Source organism: Neovison vison, chromosome 4 (genome assembly GCF_020171115.1).
Source record: "Neovison vison isolate M4711 chromosome 4, ASM_NN_V1, whole genome shotgun sequence".
NCBI classification, from domain to species: domain Eukaryota; kingdom Metazoa; phylum Chordata; class Mammalia; order Carnivora; family Mustelidae; genus Neogale; species Neogale vison.
In genome coordinates, this window is record NC_058094.1 from 204,584,200 (window position 1) to 204,591,988 (window position 7,789).

A 7,789-nucleotide genomic window follows, 5' to 3' on the forward strand; every position below is an offset into this window, starting at 1 on the left:
AGCAACATGGAGTGGAGTTTTATTGCTATATTAGTCTGACAAATGTTTTCTTTTCATTGGAGCATTTCATACATTTATATTTCATATGTTGATGCTTTCTGATATAAATTTATAATATTACTATTTGCTTAATGTATGTTCCACTTACCTCTTCTGCTCATTCATGAGTCCATCCAAAGCTATGCTCTGCTTCTTTGCCTTTTCAGTCACTCCAAGCTTCATCGGAGACCCTGGAGAGAAAAGCAGCTCCAATTACAAATTTTGTAAGCATTCCACTGTATATGTTCTTATACGCACACACATATATACATGTTGCACATGTATATATGCGCATGAAAATTTTATTTATCTTATTTTAGAGACAGAGAGTACACATGCATTTGGGTGGGGAGGCAGAGGGAGAGGATTTCAAGCAGACTTCGTGCTGAGGGCAGAGCCTGAGAGGGGGCTTAAACTCATGACCCTGAGATCATGACTTGTGGAGAAAGCAAGAGTTGGACACTTAACTGACTGAGCCACCGAGGCACCCCTGTATATGTCCATGTGTTAGTGCCTTTTATGTGCTAAGCATTTTATATACCTTGTCTCATTTTCTCTTCAAAAAAATATTTGAGAGAGAAGAGGGAAGAAAAGAGGAGAGGAGGGGTGGGAAGAGAAGTTAAGAAATGTAGCCAAGGTCAGACTCACAGATTTAGGAAGTAAAAGAAGGCATGGGAACAAGACCATACCATTCTTCAAAACCTCACAGTGCCTTTTATAGTAGCAGATGGCTCACATTTGCTTTTTAAATATAAAAGATTTAAAATAGATTTTATAATTCTACTTAACAAGTGGCTATATCTTTCTCTAAGAATATTTAACTATAATTTTACCAATTATTCCAGTCAAGGAAACCTATGTCTGTGCACACACACACACATACACACACACTTATGTGTGTATATACCTATAATATATATAATTTGAAATGTGTTCTTCCTTTTTATTTATATATATGTATATGTGCATATTTTTGTGTATGTATATAAAATTTAGAATAAATTTCCTTCTTTCTTCTCTTTTAAAAAAATTATAATCAAAGAAGTGAACATGTTATAAATACCTACTTTGAATTACTTCTTAAATAAAAGACTTCTAATATAAAACTAAGCATTTTTAATATAAAACTAAGAAGGTTTGGGGGAAATCTAAAACTTTCAATAAATAATATTGATTTTATTTCTTAAAATACTTCTGTTTTTTTCTCCTTGGCAAATGTTAACAGAAATTACATGATTTACATGATTTTGGATATATGATGCTGCTCAAGTCCAATATCTGAAAAGTATTAACATAAAAAAAAATGAAAAGTGTCAACATTAGCCAGAGTAAGCGGAATCATTTTCAACTTTAGAATAGCCAGTTACTATTGATACTTCCATTTTTAAATGTAAGCATTATAAGCATTGTACCTTTATATATCCCTATTTCCTTAGTGTTTAAAATAATAATAAAAACAATCATATTCCAATATTACTGTTCGTTTCCTATGTTGTAAACCTAACTTTTTCCACTGAACTAGTTGACTACATTACAAACTTGGTGTGAAATATTTCAGATTTTGTTTTTCTTTTTGAGTGAAAAAGCACCCATAAAGTTAGAAGTCACCTTAAAAAAAAAAAAAAAAAAGAAGTCACCAAAACATTCTTAGAGAATCATGTCTGTCCAAGGTCCAGGAAAGTAACACATAAATACAGGACAAAAAGATTCATCAATATCAACATCGGAAAGGCATGGGAAGGGCACCTGGGTGGCTTAGTGGGTTAAAGCCTTCAACCTGCTCAGGTGATGATCCCAGAGTCCTGGGATCCACCCCACCCCCTGCATTGGGCTCTCTGCTCAGCAGGGAGCCTGCTTCCCCCTCTCTCTCTGCCTACCTCTCTGCCTAATTGTGATCTCTGTCAGTCAAGTAAATAAGTAAAAATCTTTAAAAAAAAAAAAAAAAAGAAAGGCCTGGGAAAAGTGTGTGTTCTTCCCAGGTCTGATTTTGAACTGGAACATCTGAGGATTGCTTTGAGAGACTCCCTTTCCCTTTTCCTCCTCCACGTATACTGCCTAGCACACCAGTGTGCCCTTGGGTTTTTGTACTCCATTTCTTTCCTCTAGGATACCCTTTGCCAGAATTGTTACTGTTGTTTGTAATAAACATCCAGAAGTGTTAGGCTGTGCTTTACCATTTCAAAGGATTTTCAGGTCAGTGCTTTTCCTGTGATTAAAAAAAAAATACAAACTTAATTTTACTATGGTATTTAATGAACCTGTGATAAATATGAAAAACTATGTTTGAATTTAACCTAGGACCTGGATTCTTCATGTTAAGAAATGACTGAGACATTAGGTCAGCCTTTCTATGGAAAAGAAGTTATGCATAGTTGAAAAAACAGATAGGAGGAAAAAATAATTATTTTGTGCCCCTTTTGTCCTAGCTACTATATATACATCACCTTATTTAACACTTATATAAACTCTCAAGGTAAGTTACTATCATCTCTATTTTGCAGATGAGTAAGCAGGTATTAAAGAGAACAAGTATTATGATTTATATCTAGGCTACAAATGAGGAGTTCAGGATCGAACTCAGGTAAGCCTGCTTCCAAAGCCCCTGCTCCTTTCACAAAAACATCTGCTTCACCACTTCTAATAAATATTGGTGTCTGTTAATAAACAGACAAAAATACAATAAATCTTTGCGGGCAATTTTTTACTAACCTATTTGTCTCCATTCATGGGAAACAGGATGGCATAATGGAGGATAAGAACACAATTTTGGATGTCAGGAAGCATAGATTCCAATCTTGACTCTAATAGTGATTAATTACTTTACCTATAATACCTATTAGAGTATCAAACTAAAGTAGCCTCCATGAGGTTCTGTTTTCTCATGTGTAAAATGGGAATAATAACAGCATCTAGATCATAAGGTTACGTTATAAATAAGATAATGAAAATTAAGTCTTCAACAGTGCATTACATATAGTAAGAGTGCAACAACATTACTATAACAACAGTATCTTTTGTGAACTTCAACACATATAAAAAATGAAAATAATCTGCTTATTAGTAGCAAAAAGAGTAAATTCTGATTTATCACTGTGCTAGGTCTAGAAAGTTTAACTGTGATGGGCTAGGACTTATCAATAAAGGCATTATCATCATTTAAAAACATAAGTAATCCTTAAAAAATAAAACAAGGTGAAATCGAGAGGGAGACAAACCATAAGAGACTCTTAATTGTAGAAAACAAAACGAGGGTTGCTGGAGGGGGGGGAGGTAGAGGGATGCGGTAACTGGGTGATGGGCATTAAGGAGGGCACGGAATGTAATGAGTACTGGGTGTTATATAAGACTGATGAATCACTGACCTCCACCTGAGAACCAATAACACATTACATGATAATTAACTGAATTTAAATAAAAAAATAAAAACATGTTTAGGGGCACCTGAGTAGCTCAGTGGGTTGAGCTTCAAACTCTTGGTTTCAGCTCAGGTCATGATCTAAGGGTGGCAAGAGTAAGCCCCAAGCTCCAAGCCCCAACATGGAGCCCTGCCTTGGTCACACTGGCACAAAGTCTGTATGCCCCTTCCCCTGTTTACACTGTCTTGCACATGTGCTCTCTCTCTCTCAAATAAATAACTAAAAAAATTAAAAAAAAATTAAAAACAAAAACAAAAACATAACCCACAAGCAGTCCTTAAATTGGGAATAAAAGTGTCAGTACAAGCACAACTGCATTTGCTTTTCATTAACGGACTTTAGACTGACCAAGAAACTAAAGACTTGAAATGCCCCAGTACTCAATTCTTTGCTTAAATATTCCTCTTCATCTAGTAAGGTTTACAAGCCATGGGTATCAATGGTGAAATCTTCCTTAATGAAACCCAGGAGCTTACATAAGCCTGAAATTATTTGGTATAGAGCTTTCAGCAAACTAGCAGTACAGGAGGAACACCTACCTACAAAATAACAGCGCCAACAATGAACTCTAAGTAAATAACTTGCGGTTGTGGGGAACAAAGGGATTCGTCCAGTTTAGCATTTTATTGCAGCTCAACGGCGATACAATTTCCAACTGATGTCACTGACTAAGGTTGAGTTTATAAGTTGTCATGACCACAATTCCAAGGGCTGAGAGTCTTCTCAGCATCTCATGGTATCACAGCAGGGGTAATTTTCTTGTCATTAATTTTAATTTCTTTCTCTTTCTTTGGCCTACTTTGCTTAGTGACCTACAGAATTTATCACCCTCTTAACCTTATTTAGGTCATGAAATGGAACAGGGAGAGACGTCATACTGCATTTAGTCTGTAGAAAAGGAAGATTTTCAAATCTTTGGAAGGGATAAAAGTCTAGGGTATCTGATTTGGTTCCATAATGAAAATCTATCATTTTATCTCTAAGATTAACTGTTTAAGAAAAATATATGTGAATGTTTACTTTCCCTTCCTTCCATGTGAATACAAGTCTAGTGGGAATATTTTTAATAGTGTAACAAAGTATTTTTGAATTTTATCAGAAATGTCTTACATAATAATTCATGTCTTACTTACATTTGTCATTCATCTGTAGAACTTGTGACTTCGAGAAGCCATTACCGTGTCTTATTTGTTCTCATGAGGGACAATACTTAAAAATGAGCTGGACTAGGTTTCAACAAAATTTTATTTATGGGCTCTGATATCTGAATATCATATAATTTCTATGATTCATAAAATATTCTTTAGTTTTTTCCAAGCATTTAAAAATAAAAAAACTTCTTAGCTCATCTATCATCCAAAAACAGTGGCGGGCTGGATTTGGCACATGGGCGGCTATAATGTGTTTACTTCTGCACCAGGTGATTGAATTGAAAGAACAGACACACCATGCTCTTGATTTATAGAAACAAAGTACACATCTATGAATATTTATCTTACTTGTGTAAAGATAACCTGGTCATTCACTGTAAAGAGCATTCCCAAACTCTTCCACTAAAACAGTGCACTAGCCTAAGGCCTTCTTGACAAAGTAATCTTTAATCCTTTGGCAAAGAGAGCTAAATCAACTGTTTTTAAAAGAGTTTTTATTATTTATTCATTTATTTGACAGAGAGAGAGAGACAGTGAGAGAGGGAATACAAGCAGGGGGAGAGGGAGAAGCAAGGGGAATGGAAGACAGAGAAGCAGGCTTCCCCCTGAGCTCAATCCTGGCACCCTGGGATCATGACCTGAGCCAAAGGTAGACTCTTAACAACTGAGTCATCCAAGGCGCCCCTAAGAAAGAATCTATATTCGTGGTCTGTATTCTTTAGGGATACCAATGCATAATTTATTTTGATTACAAAGACAAATTCATATTCTTGTATCATTAATAATATCAAATGCATTCATTAGTCTAAACAGTACTATTATGTCTATGTGTCAGATAGTTATAAAAATAGATTTGCTTAATAGCAGAAAACAAGTATGTTGCAGGACAAGTGAATGTTTATTAAAGGTTACCTCCTTTCACTTTTGAGGTGTCAAGGAAGCTCGCTTTTGTGTAAATAACCAAATGATTTTTATAAAATCAGTAATAGTGCCAATAACATATGAGTAGAACCCTAACCTCATTTTTTAGTCTCTTTGGGCCTCAGTATCTTCAAGGATTAAAAAACAACAATGTCTCGGGGTGCCTAGGTGGCTCAGTCAAGCGTCTGATTTCGGCTCAGGGCCTGATCTCAGGGTCGTGGAATCAAGCCCCAGGTCAGGCTCTGCACTCACTGGGGAACCTGCTTGTCCCTCTGCCCCTCCCCCTGCTCCTGTTCTCATTTTGTCTCTTGCAAACAAAGAAATAAAATTTTCAAAGAAACCCAACAATATCTTTTTTTTTTGTTTTGTATACATATTAAATTTTTTTTTAATTTAAATTTTATTTTTTATCAACATATAATGTATTATTAGCCCCAGAGGTACAGGTCTGTGAATCTCCAGGTTTACACATTTCACAGCACTTACCATAGCACATACCCTCCCCAATGTCCATAACCCAACCACCCTCTCCCTACCCACCCCCACCTTCAGTTTGTTTTGTAGGATTAAGAGTCTCTTATGGTTTTCTCCCTCCCGATCCCATCTTGTTTCATCTTCCAACAATATCTTTTCACGGTTTTATATAGTTTTATATAAGTACTTTGTAAACAGTGACTTGCTATAAAAATACAAAAAAATTATTGCTTAAAATACCTATTTCAAAGCTCAAAAATTATGAGTATATATATGTCTATATGGATAATTTTTAAGTAAAAATATTACTGAATTTATTAAAAATTTGGAATTAGTTATTGGAAATATGAATTTGAGTGTGTGTTTGTGGGTCTAGAACACAAGATAGATGTGTATATATTTGAAAGAAGCTTAAATTTACATTTTAAACATACAGTTTTAAGTGAGTTTGTTTATAAGTCTTTTAAACCTACATCCTTCCCCAGAAAAGATATATAAAGTTGTGCTGGAGAATATGACCCAGTTTTTCAAATTAGCATTCATGAAGTTTGGTGGTTGAGTCTTAGAAGAACATATTGAAAATGTAACTCTAATTGTTTACAACCCCTTCTACTCCTATGTTTTTTAATATCACCATTTAGAAAGCCCTGAGGATGCATTTATGTGAATAAAGAGAACCTATAATCACATGGTTAGGTGACTGCCTTTTCTTTGCTCTAAAGATTTACTGTCACAAAAACAAGTTTATATTTTGTGGCTGATTTAAATTTTAAAATTAATGAAAGTTCAGTTTTTAAAAGTGGAAATACTAGAAGATATAAAGAAGACAAAAATTCACACATTGTCCCACTTTTCCAAATAAAATCACACTTAATATTTTGGTGAATTTTAGATCCATTTACATTTAAACTACGGAATTAAAATTTACATAACATTTGCATGCTGATGCTTTTAACTTAATGTTATGCCATAATCCTTTTTCCAATGTTGTCATACAGAATGCAAAAAGCATCACTGTAGCAGTCAGGGCTTGATCAGAAGATAAAATAAGGCGGCATTTTATTATAAGGACTTGATCTTATGCAATTGAGAAGGCAGGACAGATGGTCTATGTGAAGCTCTCCTTTGGTGCACAAACCTGAAGCTAGCAGGGCAGGCCATTGAGAAAGAAGGAGAGCCATAAGAAGGAGAGGAGGAGCAGAATTCTCTAGGAACCTATCTGGCTGAGCTGGGACTGAGAGACTGGGCTCGAACTAAGACTGGTTTCACACAGCCCCCAAACCTCCAGCTTGAAGATGGAGAGAACCTGCAAAGAGAAGCAGGCATCCACCCTCAATAGCAAAACACACACCTGGCCCTGGGGCTGGAGATGTTGCTGAAGGAGCACCATGGGGAGCTGGAGGAGCTGTGGCTGGCTCCAGACCTCAAGCAGAAGCTGCCATACCATGGGGTCCTCCACACAGCCCTTCCCCATGAGGAAAGAACAAGGATGCCATGACTTTACTTCACTTTCCAAATCTCACACAAAAGGGCCCACTCTGGCAAGCCTAACTCCGAACTGTGCAGAAAATGGAAATAAGTACCCTGCTCAGGTGCACACAGTACAAATCTACCATAATCATTTTCATTTTAACGCCTGTACAATGGCTCATGAAGCAGGCATACTATCGTTAGTACCATAATGTGCAATGATCGAATATTGGGAACATTGAGATGCCTAATAGAATTTATAAATACTTTATTATTGTGCACATTGTCTCAAGGGATCATGTGGTTGGCACTTGTTAG

The 7,789-nt window shown here is 35.9% G+C and overlaps 1 long non-coding RNA gene across 1 annotated transcript; it reads left to right on the forward strand.

The window, feature by feature from the left end:
- The first annotated feature begins 211 nt into the window (after nucleotides 1-211).
- LOC122904114 lies at nucleotides 212-7,107 on the forward strand. The gene is made up of 3 exons (XR_006384155.1): nucleotides 212-263; nucleotides 2,541-2,620; nucleotides 7,000-7,107. It is a non-coding gene; the product is annotated as an uncharacterized LOC122904114 (long non-coding RNA).
- The last annotated feature ends 682 nt before the right edge of the window (nucleotides 7,108-7,789 follow it).